This window comes from Mobula birostris, chromosome 30 (assembly GCF_030028105.1).
Source record: "Mobula birostris isolate sMobBir1 chromosome 30, sMobBir1.hap1, whole genome shotgun sequence".
Taxonomy (NCBI): domain Eukaryota; kingdom Metazoa; phylum Chordata; class Chondrichthyes; order Myliobatiformes; family Myliobatidae; genus Mobula; species Mobula birostris.
Window position 1 is genome coordinate 18,353,435 of NC_092399.1, and position 17,978 is coordinate 18,371,412.

Below are 17,978 nucleotides of genomic sequence, written 5' to 3' on the forward strand. Positions count from 1 at the left end.
CTTTGGTGTTTGGATGCTTTGACTCTGATATCTCATTTTCAACCCCCGCCACACACTTAGTGAAAACTCCCAGGGCTATTTATCACTCCAGCCAGGAAAACATGCAGGAGGAATCTTTCCGAAGATATTTAAATTTAAGATCCACCGCTATTATCAGCAAGATCTCCACGTCCAGGCCAAATGGGATCTATCTGAGCAACCCTGCCTCCTCATTAATTAAGGGAGCTTTGTTTCACAATGGTAGCTGGCTAATATGAGGAATTCTCAGTTTAATAAGCTACACTTAAAATAATTAGTACAAGACGTGCTTTAAAGCAACAGCAAAAAGACAGAAATCAGAAAAGTTGCAGATGCTGTAAATCAGAAATAAATACAGAAAAAAAAGGCTAGAAACCCTCAGCAGGTCAGTCAACATCTGTGGAAAGAGAAACAGTTGACATTTCAGGTCCAGCACCCTTCATCAGAACTAGGAGAAAGAGAGAGAAAACAAGTTAGTATCAGGTAACTGATTTCTCTCTTTCCAAATTCTGCTGAAGGGTCTTAAATCTGAAACATGAATCGTTTCTTTGCAACATCAGGCTTGGGGCGTTAAATGTGGGAACTACCTTTTCACTCAGTTAAAAGAATAGAAAATTATCCTTCACTTTCTTAATTCAAACACAAATAGCAAGGTCTTTAAAAATACAGTTCTTTACCATCCATCAGCGAGAATAGCAAACATTAGTTAGTCATGATGTATCTGTAATAATGACTCCAACGTTTTTCAAGCACCTAATGAGATAGTTAATCAACTTTAATATTCAGAAGTTCATTAATCAAGCTTTGGATTGTAAAATAAAATCTTGTTGGATAATAGCACAAACTGTAAAGGGAAGTAATTTTCAAAGCAAACGCTTTCTCTGCTCTGACTGAACTGAAAATGAAAACCTAAGTATCTAAAAGGGACTGATGGCATTGCAGTTAGTTATAGTCTGTTAAAAGCATAGGATAATAATGTAATGACCTGGAAAGAAGGGTGACTGGAAGAAATTTCCAGCCAAACAATAAACTGATGTCAGAATCAGGTTTAGTATCACCGGCACATGTCATGAAATTTGTTAACTTTGCGGCAGAAATACAATGCAATACATGGTACATGATAATAGAAAAAAAACTGTGAACTACAATAAATGTATATATAAAATAGTTAAATTAAATAAGTCATGCAAAAACAGAAATTAAAAAAAAATTGTGAGGTTCACTGTCCATTCAGAAAGCTGATGGCAGAGGGGAAGAAGCTGTTCCTGAATCATCGAGTGTATGCCTTCAGGCTTCTGTACCTCTTTCCTGATGGTAGCACCGAGAAGCAATGCTAGATGAGGCTCAGTTTTTCAACTGCTGCAAGGTATCCTTGTGCACCTGGAGGAGAATGTAAGCATCTAACACTCACTGCAAAGAACACTGGCACCTCTTAAAGCCCCACTACACCATCACTGGCAGCTTGTTACGATCTTATTCCTTCCCAACCTCAGCAAATTTTGGCTTCATATCCAATTTTCCCATTCTTTCCCACTGGCTTTTCTATATTGCTACAATTTTGGGTGGGCACAGTGAGGTAAATTGAAACTAAAGAGCTTGGTCCAACATCCTGGACTATGATTCTCGGCTCAAATGCAACCCTACTTAAAATAGACACCAAGTTTTCAGAATAAAATATCTTCACATTTGGGCAATTAGGGTTAAAATTCCCTCTGCCTTGCTCAAATATAGCTCCCATGGGTCCAGCTTCTGAGAACACCTCTCTTGTTATAATAGCTGCACAGCTGCATAGGGGGCAAGATTACCAACTGTATTTCACGTTGCGTTCAACTCTATATTGTGATTTGATGTTTGACTTTGGTTTCTGCTCCTAAATTAGGCAGCTCTAACTCCACAACAAGCTCTACTTGGTGATGTTTAATCTTCACCCTAAAATAGGGCACATAAGCCTGAACTTTGTTATGGTCCTGGCTGATCTTCCAATTATATTTAATCTTTTTTGTGAAATTGAAGTAACCCTGGGACCGGGATCTCAAAACCAAACATAACCCCACTTGGAAAAGCTTCCCATAAGATTTGAGGCCCTCACTAATCAAGAACATTTCAATCTCCTTTAAGTATACCCAATGACTTAGCCTCCACAGCTTTCTGTGGCAATGAATCCCACAGATTCACTACCCCCTGGCTAAGAAAATCCCTCCTTATCTCTGTTCTAAAGGTATCCTGAGGCTGTTCCTTCTGGTCCAAGACTCTCCCACTATTGACAACATCCTCTCCATGTGGGCCCTATCTAGTCCTTCCAATATTCGGCAGGTTTTAATGAGATCACCCCTATTCTTCTGAACTGCAGTGCGTGAAGGCCTAGAGTCATCAAATGCTCCTCATAAGTTAACCCTTTCATTCCCAGGATCATTCTCGTGAATTTCCTCTGGAGCCTCTCTAATGGCTGCACACCCTTTCTTAGATTTGCTCACAATACTCCAAATATCTTATAAAAGCTCAGCACTTCAAAGTCAGTTTTCTACTATGTCCACATTGTTTTATGTGAGTAGCTACACTTTGTCATGCAGAATCCAAATGACTCCTATGCAACTTATGCCTTGATGGTGCATTGGAACATTGCTGGAAACTTGGACTAAACTATCATAGAGTCATGGAACACAAAAACAGCTTCTTTGGCCACCATGTCCATATTGACTACCAAGTATCCATATGAATCCCTTTTATTAGCACTTGGTCTACAGCCTTCCCTCCTTCGCGATTCAAATGTTCATCTTGATGCTTGATATATGTCATGTGACCTTTTGTCTCCTCTACCCACTTGTAGTATGTAGCACTCTCCAACCACTCTCAGGACCCTCTTAAACCTCATGTTCCTTATAATGTCCTCTAGTTTTCGATCTCTCAGCCAGTTGAAAGAAGTTTCCTACTATTTATCTTATATATAACCGCAGGTTACAATTTTGAATATCTTTATCAGGTTCCACCTCAGCTTCTTGTTCTCCATGAGAGCTAATATCTAGGTTGAGCTCCCTTGCAGCCTCTCCTGTGCAATCACGTCCTTCCTGGAACGTGGTGATCAAGACTGTATTCGAGCTGTGACCTACCAATGTTTTATAAAGATACATTCTAATCTTATACAGTATATTAAGATGTTATATTAAAATTATGTAATATATGTATTAAAAATATATGTATATGTATATATTAAATATATGTATATATTAAAATATATGTATGTATTAAAAATATGTGTATATGTATATATTAAATATATGTATATATTAAAAAATTTAAATAAATAGTGCCAGAAGAGAAGAAGATAAAGTAGTGAGGTAGTGTTCATGGGTTCAATGTCCATTCAGAAATTTGATGGCAGAGCAGAAGAAGCTGTTCCTGATTCATTGAGTGTGTGACTTCAGGCTCCTGTACCTGCACCCAGATGGTAGCAATGAGAAGAGTGTATGCCCTGGTGGATGGGGGATTTAATTATGGTTAACTCCAATATGATTTTATTTCCTTTGCATAATTTGGAGGTCTAAGTAATTTCCTTATATGCTTAGGCCACAAAGGGTGTACCTACCTCTCATTCGCCACATTATCCCCCTTTTCTGCTGGTACGAATTGTTCCCACCATTACAGCTTGATGACCTCTGACATTTCAATCCTTCCTGCTCACCAAACCTATAAACTCCCAGTGTCCAAAGCCTGGATGTGTTACTGTCTCCTGTTCTTTAATCCTGGCTGCTGCCCTGCAGTAATGACATGTCAGTCTCTGCCACCCCACCCCCGCCCCCTTGCATTGCCATCCCTGACAGAACCCCGCAGTCATAAACCAATCTCCAATCCCTTGCCTCCAAATCCTCACACACAAATGTCTCCTAATCTTCTTCAGTTGTAACACCACCAACACAGTGGTAGGCCCATTCCTGCTCTCAATTGCACTCCCATCCCCCACTCGCTCTGCAATATTTGAACAGGGCTTCAAACCTCTCCTGCAAATTTCAGCCCCATTCCTCTCAAAAACCTTCTGCCTCCTCACCACTCAAGTCTACCCTTTAGGGCATCCATTCCACCAAAACAGATTGCATTCAAAACAGAAAATTAATGTGTTAATGTGTGCCTCTTACTTCAATTTTCCCCACCCACATCTCATTGACTTGATTAAGATTTGAAGAATTATTGATTAATCTCTTTATTTGATTTCAAAGTGTTTAATATCCCTTAACTGAATAAAAATATCTGGAAACAATTATAATAATGATTTACTTTAATCTTTTGTGAAATATAAATTGCAAATTGCCTTTTAGTTTCAAACATAATGTACCACATCTGGTGATTATCTGCGAATTAGATCACTGCCAAATCAATAAGCATAATATGTTTACTTGAGTTGGAAATCCCTTGGTTTTTACTTGCTAGGTGCTGACTTTGGTACTTTAATAGTGTCTGCATACTCTCCTCTCTGTGACTCTGATTCTGCAGGTACGTTAAAGTACTGCCATCGGTGGCACTGATCACAATGGAAGTTAAGTGGCATAAAGTACAGCTTTTGGTAGGAAGCATCCCCTTTCTCTGGAGATACAGAGCTAGGAGCACCAAATGGAAGTGATAACCGTCTTTCCGGCTGAGGCAAATTTGATTCTCAGCCCATTGGTTCCATTCAACAGTGTAGCTGTCACTGGTACTTGCGTGCCTTCCTTTGGCTTTGGGGAAGGTGAGCTCTGGGACCAGCCAGCAGAGCGCATCAATTCTTTCCATCCTCGTATATTCCAGGATGGCTGTGTTTTCTCACTAGCGTGCAAGGAAGCAGGGAGAATAAGCACCGCTCTGGGGAAGTGAAGTTCGCAGTAGTCACGATTACAAATCCAAAGTACTGCTTAAGAGATAATAATGCACCAATTACATCACGATGAAATAAGGTAGTGGGAACTAAGAATACAGAACTGCATTGCTAATTGATTTGAGGGAACATTATTTATTTATTGAGATACAATGGAGAATAGGCCATTCACGCCCTTCGAGCCATGCTACCAGGCAATCCCCCTAATCACGGGACAATTTATTCTTTTTGAAATCTTTTTATTAATTATTATTGAAAATCAACAACAAAAAATACATTGAAGTAATCAAGTCAACATATCAATATGTACAATAAGAGTTAAACTATCAACCAAGTTAAACAATATATCAATAATAATAAGAAAAAACAAAATGTTAAAGCTTTTTTTTTGGAAAAAAGAAAGAAGGAAAAAGAACCCCTGCTAACTAAAACAAAAAAACCCTAACAAAAAAAAGCAATAAAAACCCCATTTGGAGCACAAACCCGGAGCTATACGCCATACAAGCTTCCATAAAGGAAAGACATCAATCTGCCAACCAAATCCATTTACCCAAGAAACAGAAGGGGACCATTAACTCAAATCAAATGATAGTAGCAGGCAAAAGAGCCCCACCTTTTCTCAAAGTCAAATCGAGGATCAAAAGTTCGACTTCTAATTTTCTCCAAACTAAGACATAATATCACCCAGGAAAACCATTGTATCAAAGTGGGAGCAGAAGCGTCTTTCCATTTTAATAAAATGGGACAATTTATAATGACCAATTAACCTACCAACTGCTACATCTTTGGGACTGTAGGAGGAAACCAGAGCACCCGGTGGAAACCCACGTGGTCACGGGGTGAACATACAAACTCCTTACAGGCAGTGGCGGGAATTGAACCCAGTGCTCGGTACTGTAAAGCGTTATGCTAACCACTATGTTACTGTACCATCCTACAGCAGCTATGTATATTTTGACATAATTATATAAAATATACAGAGATCAATATCACTTTGTTGGGGATATAGAGTCTATTTGTGGGCACGTGGCTGAGTGATTAAGTGACTAGCGACCTGAGTGACTAGCGACCTGAAGGTCATGAGTTCGAGCCCCAGCCAAGGCAACATGTGTTGTGTCCTTGAGCAAGGCACTTAATAACACATTGCTCTGCGACAACACTGATGCAAGCTGTATGGGTCCTAATGCCCTTCCCTTGGACAACACTGGTGTCGTGGAGAGGGGAGACTTACAGCATGGATAACTGCTGGTCTTCCATACAACCTTGCCCAGGCCTGCGCGCTGGAGGGTGAAGACTTTCCAGGCGCAGATCCATGGTCTCGCAAGACTAACGGATGCCTTTGAGAGTCTATTTTATAATAGCACTTGGGTGGTGATATTACTAATAAGATTTGGCCCAAAAATCTCTTGGATTTGTTCTCACTTGATAGACATAAAGTGGGTGTAGTTCATTTTTTTAATACCAGTAGGGACCACTGGTTTGTCATTCATCCTATCAAAAAACAAGCCCAGAATACATTGTTTTTATATCTCTGTAATTTCCTGGCACTGTGCTGAACTGTTACCCTGACTAAATTAACTGGGTGTTTAAGGACATTAAGTCTATGTGATTTACAGAAATAGACTTGAAAGCCAACGCATTGTGTCACTGGCAATTTCAAGTCTCTCAAAGGGATCGAGAGAGTTGATTTCTGAATGGGAAACCTCTTCCCTTTTATATTTTTTTGGTGAATGACTGGATGATAAGAGGAAGTCAGGCTGAGCCATGGCAACTGCACCATTCACTGTTTATTTGTCACCTACGCTAACAAGGCATGATTGGATGTAAGAGGATTCACACAGTTTCTGACTCAGTAGTTGGCTAGATGCAGAGTTTATAGGGGCTGGCAGTGCCAGGGAAGACAGCCCATTGCTATACTCTTTCTCCTTCAGGCATTCTGTGGTGCCACATTATGGGGAGGGTGAGTTGGAGTCAAATAGTCCCATCCTCTTCATGAATATCTCAGTCAACACCATCTCCACAATACTAGCCATTTCCAAAAACGGGCACAAATTTCTTTACTCTAGCACTTTATCATCAATTCTAGAAGATAGAACATCAAACAGTACAGCATAGCACAGGCCATTCGGCCCATGACATTGTGCCAACCTTTTAATCTATTTTAAGATCAATTTAACCCTTCCTTCCCCCATAGACTCCCATGTTTTTATCATCCATGTGCCTAACTAAGAGTTTCTTAAATACCCCAAATATATCTGCCTCTACCACCACCCCTGGCAGTGCATTCCATACACCTAGCACGCTCTGTGTAAAGAACTTAACTCTGAGATCCCATCTACAATATGCTTTCCTTCAATCATCTTAAAATTATACCTCCTGGTATTAGCCATTACTGCCCTGGGAAAAGTCTCTGGCCATCTACTCTGTCAATATCTCTCATCATCCTGTACGCCTCTATCAAATCACCTCTCATTCTCCTTCACTCCAGGGAGAAAAGAGATTGTGTTCGACTACAGATTGCTGCAACGTTCGTGGACTCAGGGACTTTTTCATCCTGTGACTGTATTTTATTGCTATTTTATATGTGCTATATGTGCTTTGTGTATGACTGTTGGTACTGTGTTTTGCACCTTGGCCTGGAATAATGTCGTTTCATTTAGCAGTATTCATGGGTATTCATGTATGGTGAATGACAATGAAACTTGAATTTGAACGAACCCGAAATTGAAGATTCCAAAGGGGATAATGTGGTATATTTTGTGTAAATCTATAAACACAGTAAGTCATGTGATTATGTGATGCAATGGTGTTATCAAAACCAGTGATTCCCAACCATTTTTATGCCACTGACCAATACCATTAAGCAAGGGGTTCATGGACCTCAGATGGGAACCCCTGATGAAAACCATAAAGATTGCATGCACCAGTTGGTGCTAGCATGAAGTGAAACCTTCACCACTCCTGTACTGAAGGTTCAGGAGCTTTCTTGGAATTATTGTAGATATAGCTTACCAGCATTCCAAGACTTGTTCAGTGAATACATCCAAATACACTACCACTGGAAACAAGGACAACCCACTCAGAATGCTACTTCTGTCCACTTGCAGAAAAATTATTTCAAATGAAATCATAAAATGATAAGGGGCATTGAAAGAATAGATCTTTCTCCCAAGGTCAAAATGTGTAATACTAGAGGGCATACATTAGAGGTGGGGGGCAGTGTGGGAGGAAGTTCAAAGGAGGTATGAGGGGAAAGTTTTTTTATACAAAGAGTGGTAAGTGAGTGGGATGGGTGCTGATGGAGTTTGATGTGATAGTGGTGTTGGAGAGCTCTCAGGTAAGCAGAGAATTGAGGGATATGGACCACATGCTTATAAAAGGGCTTTGTGAAACTGTGTTCCATAAGCTTAATTAGTTTGGTCCACTGAAGTTCCTGTGCCATAACTTCCTACGTTCTAAATCTTATAATTCCTGAGAGAGGTGGACATAGTTGAAACTTAGAATCGCTGAGAGAGGCGGATATAGGTGAAACTTAGTACTGCAGAGAAAGGTGGACATTGGTGAAATTTTTGCTAAATAATAAACAGCCCACGTGAAAGAATTTCTTCTGTCCTTATTTCCATTAATGGGCTTTGGCTCCGTATCTCACAAACGTGGGAGGGAAGCCTTTGATTGATCTAGGAGTAAGCATAACATTGTGGATCACAGAGCCTGTACTGTTCAAAACACAGAAACTGCTGAATGAACTCAGCAGGTCATCAGCTTCCACGGAGAGGGATAAAGAACCGACATTTCGGGCTGAGACCCTTCATCAGGCCGAGACCTTTCATTCACCCTTCATTTCCAGCATTTGCAGAATCTCCTGTGTTTTGGGCCTGCACTGACCCATGCTCGATGTTCTAGAAGTATCTCCTACATCTGCACAACCATACTGCAATTTCATTGAGTCAAATGGTGCTGTACATGCTACAGATTTGAGCTGTGGGCCTTCACCAAGAACCTATTTACTTTTTACTTCTTGCAGAAATGAAGATAGTGAAACTCCAAAAGCGTGGGATAGAGTAGCAAATAGCATAGATTCATAAGAGGTACAGCACGGAAACAGGCCCATCGGCCTGCTAAGTCTGTGCTGACCGCCGACCGCACATTTATACTAAACTTGCATTAATCCCACTTTTTATTTGGGGTTCAATTCCCGCCACTGCCTGTAAGGCGTTTGTACGTTCTCCCCATGACCGCATGGGTTTCCTCTGGGTGCTCAATCTTCCTCCCGCATTCCAGAAGAAGCACTGGTTAGAGTCGGTAACTTGTGGGCATGCCCTTCTGGTGCTGGAATCCTGGTGACACTCGCAGGCTGCCCCCAGCCCATCCCTGGCCTGTACTGGTCGCTGACTCAAACGATACATTTCACTGCATGTTTTTATGTTTTGATATGCATGTGACAAATGAAACCAATCTTTATCTTTAATCTTCTCAGATTCGACCACTTACTTACACATGACTCATCTGCAAGGCTTTTAGGACGTGGGTTGAAATGAGGGCACCTGGGAAAATCCATGTGATCCTGAAAGCTGATCACAGGGATGCTGGTGAGATAGAGGCTCTACTGGCTGCATCACTGAGTCACTCTCCATTTCAGTCTGCTTCAACCTGTTGTTTTATAGTGCTAATTTGCCTGTGATGACATATTATTATCTTACGTGAAAAAGGCATCCTGAGGAGTTTACATTTTACTTCCTGACTGAACTGCAGGTCCACTCTACCATTGTTAACAAAGCCCTTGACTGCACCTCGTCCATTTCTTGCATCTCCGTTCTCACCTTCTCTCCTTCACGCCAGAACAAAGATAACATTGCCCTGGTCCTTAGCTTACTGCTCACCAGACTCCACATTGAGTAGATCATTCTCTGCAAGTTCCGCCGCTTTCAAAGATGTTTCACAACCAGACACAGCTACCAAACCCCCTCCGGTCTCATGATTTTGCAGTGATTATACCCATCGTGACTCTTCCATTACCAATAATCACCGCCGCTTTCTAAGGCATTTCCCCTTGCAACCATAGGGGATGCAACACTTGTCCTTTCGCTCCGCTCCACACCCCAGGGCCCAAAACAGTCTTTCCAGAAGAGGCAGTGATTCACTGGCACTTCCACTTAACTTATGTAGAGTACTCAGTATTCACAGTACGGTCTCGTCTACGCTGGGGAAACAAACACAGATTGAATGATTGCGTTACAGAACACCAGTATTCAGCCCACAGGCGTGAACCTGCCACTTTGATTCCCATCCTACTCCCACTCCAACGTATCGGCTTCTGTTACAACGGGACCAAATGTAAGCTTAAGGAACTTATCTTCCACCTGAGCATGTTGCAGCTTTCTGGACTCAGTAGTGAATTGTACAACTTGTTTTCCTGGTCTGTATTATCATCCATCTGTAATATTGGCTCTGCTTGTTTTGTGCCCTCTGGCTTTTAGTTTTTTTTTTAACTCTGGGAGTTGACGTGCCCAGCCTGACTCTGGTAACTTCCTCCTCCTCTCCATTTTGTATCTCCTGTGCTGGAGTTTACTCACAATATTGTGTTCATTTCCGATCCCCTCATTATAGGAAGTCTGCGGAAGCTTTAGAGAGGGCGCGGGGGATGCTGCCTGAACTGTAAAGCGTGTCTAATGAGGTGAGGCTGAGCGAGCTAGGGCTTTTCTCTTTGGAGTGAAGGAGAATGACAGATGACTTGTTAGAGGTAAAGAAGATGACAAGGGGCATTGACTGAGTGCCTCTTCTCCAAGCGGCCATAATCTAATGCTGATTGGAAGAAAGTATAGGGGGATGTCAGAGTTTTACACAGAGAGTGATGGTGCATGGAAAATACTGCCGGGATGGTGGTGGATGCAAATACATTAGAGACATTTAAGGGACTGTTAGATAGGCACATGGATGAAGGAAAACTGAAGGGCTATGTGGGAGGGAAGCATTTGAATAATCTTGGAGTAGATTAAAATGCTGGCACAGTATCATGTGCCAAAGGGCCTCAGCTGTGCTGTATTGTTCTGCGTTGTCTAGGGTCTTTTGTCGATTTTCCTGTACTGTATCTGCTCCCATTCACTCACTGACTAGATAACCTTATCCCCATGATCATTACAGCTTTACCCTCTCAGGGACACCGCCCTCGCGTACCCTCCCTGCAGTTTTACAAGCTCCTTTAGTCTTTTTCTCAGTCTCCGACCTATCACACTGAACCTGTTGCTCCACCAGCAGCTCCGGCCTGATCTGCTGAGTCCTTCCAGCATTTGTTTGAATTGGCTGAAGTTCTCCTTACGAAAGTCACAGGACTCCTATTAAGTCTGTGTGAGGCAGAGAGGATGAAACCACATCGGAATCGATACATGCTGCAGCTGAGACCTATAATTACCAAACTGTTGACAGAAGATACCTTGCATATACTGCGTTGTCCCAGCAATTTTGTGATTTGCTCAGTAGGCACAAAATAAATTACTTGAGTTAGGCATTTCAAATGATGACATTGCAGTCTATACGGGTGCTTCTCTGGCAAAGAAATTCAACCTCGAGTGGTATCTGGGGCGGCACGATAGCGCAGCCGTTAGTGCAATGGCTTCACAGTGCCACGATTATGATCGGGGTTAGATTCCCACCAAAGTCTGTAAGGAATTTGTACATTCTTCCTGCAACTGGGCACTCTGGTTTCATCCCACGGTTAGAGTTAGCGAGTTGCAGACATGCTGTGTTGGCGACACTTGCGAGCTTCCGCCAGCACGTTGCACAGGATAACGCAAAATGAAGCAATTCACTGTATGTTTCGGTGTGCATGTGACAAATAAAGCTAATCCTGATGGACTGTTTATTGTCGCCGGAGATTTTGACCACGCAAACCTTAAGTCAGTGCTCCCCAGATTCCACCAGAACGTGGACTTTGCAACAAGAGGGGAGAACGCGTTGGACCTTGTTTACACAAACATTCCCGACGTGTACCGGGCAGAGCCCCGTCCCCACCTCGGTTACTCAGACCACATCTCTGTTAAGCTAATCCCAGCATACAGACCGCCCGTCAGGCGCTCCAGACCAGCTCAGAAGCAGGCGAAAACCTGGCCAGCAGGGGCGATCTCTGCTCTTCAAGACTGCTTTGAGCACATTGACTGGCACATGTTCAGGGAGGCTGCAACCCATGGCGACTCTACCAACTTAGAGGAGTACATGGCATCAGTGACTAGCTACATCAGCAAGTGCATCGATGACGTCACTGTGGCTAAGACCATCACTACACGCGCTAACCAGAAGCCATGGATGACCGCGGAGGTGCATGCACTGCTGAGGATCCGTGACTCCGCCTTCAGAGCAGGCGACAAGGCAGCCCTAACAACAGTGAGGGCCAAACTGTCCCGGGCCATCAGAGAGGCAAAGCGTGCACACGCCCAGCGAACCCACAGCCACTTCCAGGACAGCGGCGACACGCGGCGCATGTGGAAGGGCATTCAGGACATCACCAACTACAAGGCACCACCACCTGCCTGTGCTGGTGATGCCTCCCTCCCAGATGCATTGAACAACTGTTTTGAGGTGGAAAATAACATGGCAGCGTGGAAGACCACCCCTCCTCCAAATGACTAGGTGCTGTGTCTTACCATGGCTGACGTGAGGAGAACCCTGTGCAGGGTCAACCCACGGAAGGCTGCTGGATCAGACAATATTCCTGGCAGAGTGTTTAGAGGATGTGCAGACCAGCTAGCAAAGATTCTCACTGACATCTTCAACATCTCCCTGAGCAGCACCATCGTTCCTACGTGCTTCAAGGCTGCCACCATCATCCCCGTGCTGAAGAAGTCTGCAGTGTCCTGCCTCAACGACTACCGTCCCGTCGCACTCACATCCATCATTACGAAGTGTTTTGAGAGGCTCATCATGAGGCACATCAAGACCCTGCTGCCCCCTCACTGGACCCCCTGCAGTTCGTGTACCGTCCCAACCGTTCAACAGATGATGCCATTGCCATCACCCTCCACCTGACCCTAACCCACCTGGACAAAAAAAACAAATACGTTCGAATGCTGTTCATAGACTTCTGTTCAGCATTCAACACAATCATTACTCAGAAACTGATTGGAAAGCTGAGCCTACTGGGCCTGAACACCTCCCTCTGCAACTGGATCCTAGACTTCCTGACTGGGAGACCTCAATCAGTCCGGATTGGGAGCAGCATCTCCAACACCATCACACTGAGCACGGGGGCTCCCCAGGGCTGTGTGCTCAGTCCACTGCTGTTCACTCTGCTGACCCACGACTGTGCTGCAACACACAGCTCGAACCACATCATCAAGTTCGCCGATGACACGACCGTGGTGGGTCCCATCAGCAAGAACGATGAGTCAGCATACAGAGAGGAGGTGCAGCGGCTAACAGACTGGTCCAGAGCCAACAACCTGTCTCTGAATGTGAACAAAACAAGAGAGATGGTTGTTGACTTCAGGAGGACACGGAGCGACCACTCTCCACTGAATATCGATGACTCCTCCGTAGAGATGGTTAAGAGCACCAAATTTCTTGGTGTTCACCTGGTGGAAAATCTCACCTGGTCCCTCAACACCAGCTCCATAGCAATGAAAGCCCAGCAGCATCTCTACTTTCTGCGAAGGCTGAAAAAAGTCCATCTCCCACCCCCCATCCTCACCACATTCTACAGAGGTTGTATTGAGAGCATCCTGAGCAGCTGCATCACTGCCTGGTTTGGAAATTGCACCACCTTGGATCGCAAGACCCTGCAGCGGATAGTGAGGTCAGCTGAGAAGATCATCGGGGTCTCTCTTCCCGCCATTACAGACATTTACACCACACGCTGCATCCGCAAAGCAAAGAGCATTATGAAGGACCCCATGCACCCCTCATACAAACCCTTCTCCCTCCCGCCACCTGGCAAAAGGCACCGAAGCATTCGGGCTCTCACAACCAGACTATGTAACAGTTTCTTCCCCCAGGCCATCAGATTCCTCAATACCCACAGCCTGGACTGACACCAACCTACTGCCCTCTACTGTGCTACTGTGCCTATTGTCTTATTTATTATTTATTGTAATGCCTGCACTGTTTTGTGCACTTTATGTCTGTAGTCCAGTGTAGTTTTTGTGTTGTTTTTATGTAGTTCAGTGTAGTTTTTGTATTGTTTCATGTAGCACCATGGTCCTGAAAAACGGTCTTGTTTTTACTGTGTACTGTACCAGCAATTATGGTCGAAATGACAATAAAACGTGACTTGACTTGACTTGACTCCATGCTGTTGGCAGAAAAGCTGGCTTTGTTGATAGTTTTGAAACTCCTTTGCTGATGTGTCCTGTGCACCATCGGACAGAATTACAACATGATCCCAGGAACGAAAGAGTTACTGTATGAAGAGCGTTTGATGGCTCTGAGTCTGTACTCACTGAAGTTTGGAGGAATGAGAGGGGTTTGCATCGAATCCTATTGAATATTAAAAGCCCATATAGAGTAGACATGGGGAGGATGTTTCCAATAGTAATAGAGTCAAGGACCAGAGGGCAAGAGTCAAGGACCAGAGGGCACAGACTCAGAATACAAGGATAGAACCATAGAAACATAGAAAACCTACATCATAATACAGGCCCTTCAGCCCACAAAGCTGTGCTGAACACGTACTTACTTCAGAAATTAGATTAGAATAGATTAGATTCGACTTTATTGTCATTGTGCCGAGTACAGATACAAAGCCAATGAAATGCACTTAGCATCTAACCAGAAATGCAAAGAATAGTGTATTTACAAAATAACTGCGAATAAAAAGTAAGTGCTACAGCACACAAATATAAAAGTACTGAGACAGTACAATATGGATACAATACTGGGAAACAGAAGATGGTGGCGCGTGTGTATCGCGAGGCTCAGTGTCTTCCAGATTTTGAAATTACCTACGGTTACCCATAGTCTTCTGTTTTTCTAAGCTCCATGTACCTATCCAGGAGTCTCTAAAAGACCCTATCGTATCCGCCTCCACACAGTCACCAGCAGCCCATTCCATGCACTCACCACTCTCCGTATAAAAAAACTTACCCCTGACATCTCCTCTGTACATACTTCCAAGCACCTTAAAACTGGGCCCTCTCGTGTTAGCCTCTTCAGCCCTAGGAAAAAGACTCTGGCTATCCACACAATTCCCTTTAGAACAGAGATGAGGAGGATTTTCTTTAGCTAGAGCGTGGTGAATCCGTGGAATTCATTGCCAGAGATGGTTGTTGAGGCCAAGTCATTGAGTATATTTAAAGTGGAGTTTGATAGATTCTTGATTAGCAAGGGTGTCAAAGGTTAGGAGGAAAAGGCAGGAGAATGGGTTTGTGAGGGATAATAGATCTATTATGATCAAATGGCAGAACAAACTCAAGGGACCTAATGGCCTAATTCTGCTGTATGTCTTGTCCTCACTCTTGGGCAAGGGGTAGCACCTGCTTAGCACCCCGTTCAGGGTCACGTGAAGTCATGGGAGCAGGTGGCAGATGGTCGTATGAGCAGCAGGTCCATATCACAAGTCCTGGCTATGAGGCCACTGATGCACGGCAGGCAATCTGTGAAGGGTATTGATAATGGCTGGGGTCACCCATCATGTAAAAACACTGCTCAGGAGAAGGCAATGGCAAAGCACTTCTGTTGAAAAATTTGCCAAGAACAACCATTGTCATGGGACCATGATCACCCACGTCATATAACATGAGACATAATGGTGATGCCTTATGGTCTTACGGAATCGCTAGTGTTGCCAATAGTGATATATAGATCAATCTGCAGCATTTTATCAACATTAACAATTTCAAAAATAAGTGAACATCCATCCACAAGTTTCATAATCTGACCTTGAAACTTTCATTTTCACACGCGATTTGCTTCAAAACACCAGCGAAGGAGTGGAACATTTCTAAAGCAGTAACTTAGTACAGTGGAGAGCTGCAAGATCTTGAAATCAACAGATAGAATTACCGGGGAGAAATGTTTTTTTAAAAAAACACTAGCTCAGTATTGCTTGCTTGACAAACTCATGTTCTTGAGTTGCCAGAATCAGAATATTTCACAGCATATATATTTTCCTTTTCCTTTTTTCAATTGTCAGAAACCATTTCAGCAAATGCTTTCATAATTTAAATGGAACTTAGAGAGTTCAGAGCATGAAGTGGTTTCCAGCTGTTTATGTTCCTTACAAACCCAGATAAGAAATAATGAGTTCTATTTCAACTATATCCCTTATAAGCACAATATAACAAATCACAGCCTGAGACTAAAACTGGACAGAAAATTCTGCAAATTCCTACAGTGTTTATTAACATAAGATATGTAGGTATTTTACAAACTCTCTTACTTTTTTCATGAAATAAAGTACAATTTACAATGTTTGGTAGCATAGCACTAAACATATTCAAAAGCCTCTGAGGCATCCTGCATGAAAGGTCTTCTGATATTTTCGTAAATGCGCAAGCCACAAAGTGTCACATTTTTTAATCCAACAAAGCCAATGTACCTGAGCAAAATTCTAAGTTTGTAATGTTCAAAATGTCTGAGATATTTATCTTGTACAGTGCTTTGTCTGTGTACTCACCCTTTCTTTGCAATGCTGACAGCATCTCACCAATTACTTCGGCAGAGCTTTCATCCTTGCAGTGTTGACGAGACAAATACAAATCCTCCCGCGCTTGTAAAGAAAGTATCACAAGCAAAAGGAAGGAAATTCCCCTCAATAGAAATAAATGTGAAGAAACCAGAGCAGCTTACTTTAAGAAATACATCCGATTTGCAGGTAGAGGAACTGCCAGCAGTTTGCTGTAAGCTACTGCAGATTACGCTGCTCAGGAAATCCCTGAGATGGGTAATTAATCCCACTGTACACGTCTTGAGCTCTCCTCAGCACACAAGGCCATGTTGCATTTGGATGTTATGACTTTGATAAGAGTTATAACAGAATATTAAAGGGGGGAGGGTCAAGTATCTGAATGATACTGACTTGAATTGATCAGTTCTTCTTTGATATTTCAATCTGTCAGGAATGCAGGGGACACTACTGGTCTGAATCCCCAAGCAACTATATGACTATTTAGTCTGCTATCGAACTTTCAGATTAGATAAAATAAGTTTAGCTTTATTTGTCAAAACATTGAAGCATACAGTGAAATGCTTCATTTGCATCAAATCAAATCAGCGAGAATTGGGCTGGTGGCAGCCCACAACTCTAAACCTAATCCTAACTGTGCATCCTTGGAACGTAGGAGAAAAATTGGAGCACCCAGAGGAAACCCACATGGACACAAGGAGAACGTACAAACTCCTTACAGACAGCACTGGGAATTAATCCCAATCAGTGATCAGAATCAGAATCGTGTTATGAAATTTGTTGTTATGCGGCAGCAGAACATTGCAAAACATAACAATAAAAACTGTGAATTACAGTAAGTAGTAAGAAATTAAATAAGCAGTGCAAAAAGAGAAAAAAAAATAGTGAGGTAGTGTTCATGGGTTCAATGTCCATTCAAAAATCAGATGGCAGAGAGGAGGAAGCTACTTCTGAATCATTGAGTGTGTGCCTTCAGGCCCTTGTACCTCCTCCCTGCTGGTAGCGATGAGGAGAGAGCATCACTGGCATTGCAAAGCGATTGTGCTAACTGCTACACCACCATCCTGACATGAACAAGAATTTCTTCTTCATGAAGGGGAAATGCATTCTTTCTAGATGGGAAGTCAGTGGAATCTACCACTGCAAACATTGAATTCAATGATATTTTCCATAATTTTCAGGAATAATGGGGAACCCATTTCTGTTCTGTTAACAGGTAATTTCAGATAGCAGCAATATAGACAGAACAGTCAGCGAATCAGAAACTCTACATTAAGACATGTTTAATATATTATAAAAGTCCCATAATTGAGTCCCATTAACATGGGCAAGACCCATCACCCAGGACATGCCCTTTTCTCATTACTACTATCAAGGAGGAGGTATGGGAACCCATAGACACGCACTCAGTGTTTTAGGAACAGCTTCTTCCCCTTTGCCATCTGAAAGGACAATAAATCCATGCACTCTACCTCATTTTTTTTTCTTTATTGATCTCTTTTTGCA

The 17,978-nt window shown here is 42.8% G+C and overlaps 1 protein-coding gene across 1 annotated transcript in view; it reads right to left on the minus strand.

Moving 5' to 3' along the window:
* Nucleotides 1-16,584, minus strand: part of LOC140190534 (disks large-associated protein 2-like) — a 148,166-nt gene extending 131,582 nt beyond the window's left edge. Inside the window, exon 1 of the mRNA XM_072247190.1 lies at nucleotides 16,464-16,584. The gene's annotated coding sequence lies outside the window, so the exon portion shown is untranslated. The remainder of the gene's footprint in view (nucleotides 1-16,463) is intronic.
* Nucleotides 16,585-17,978: the final 1,394 nt, after the last annotated feature.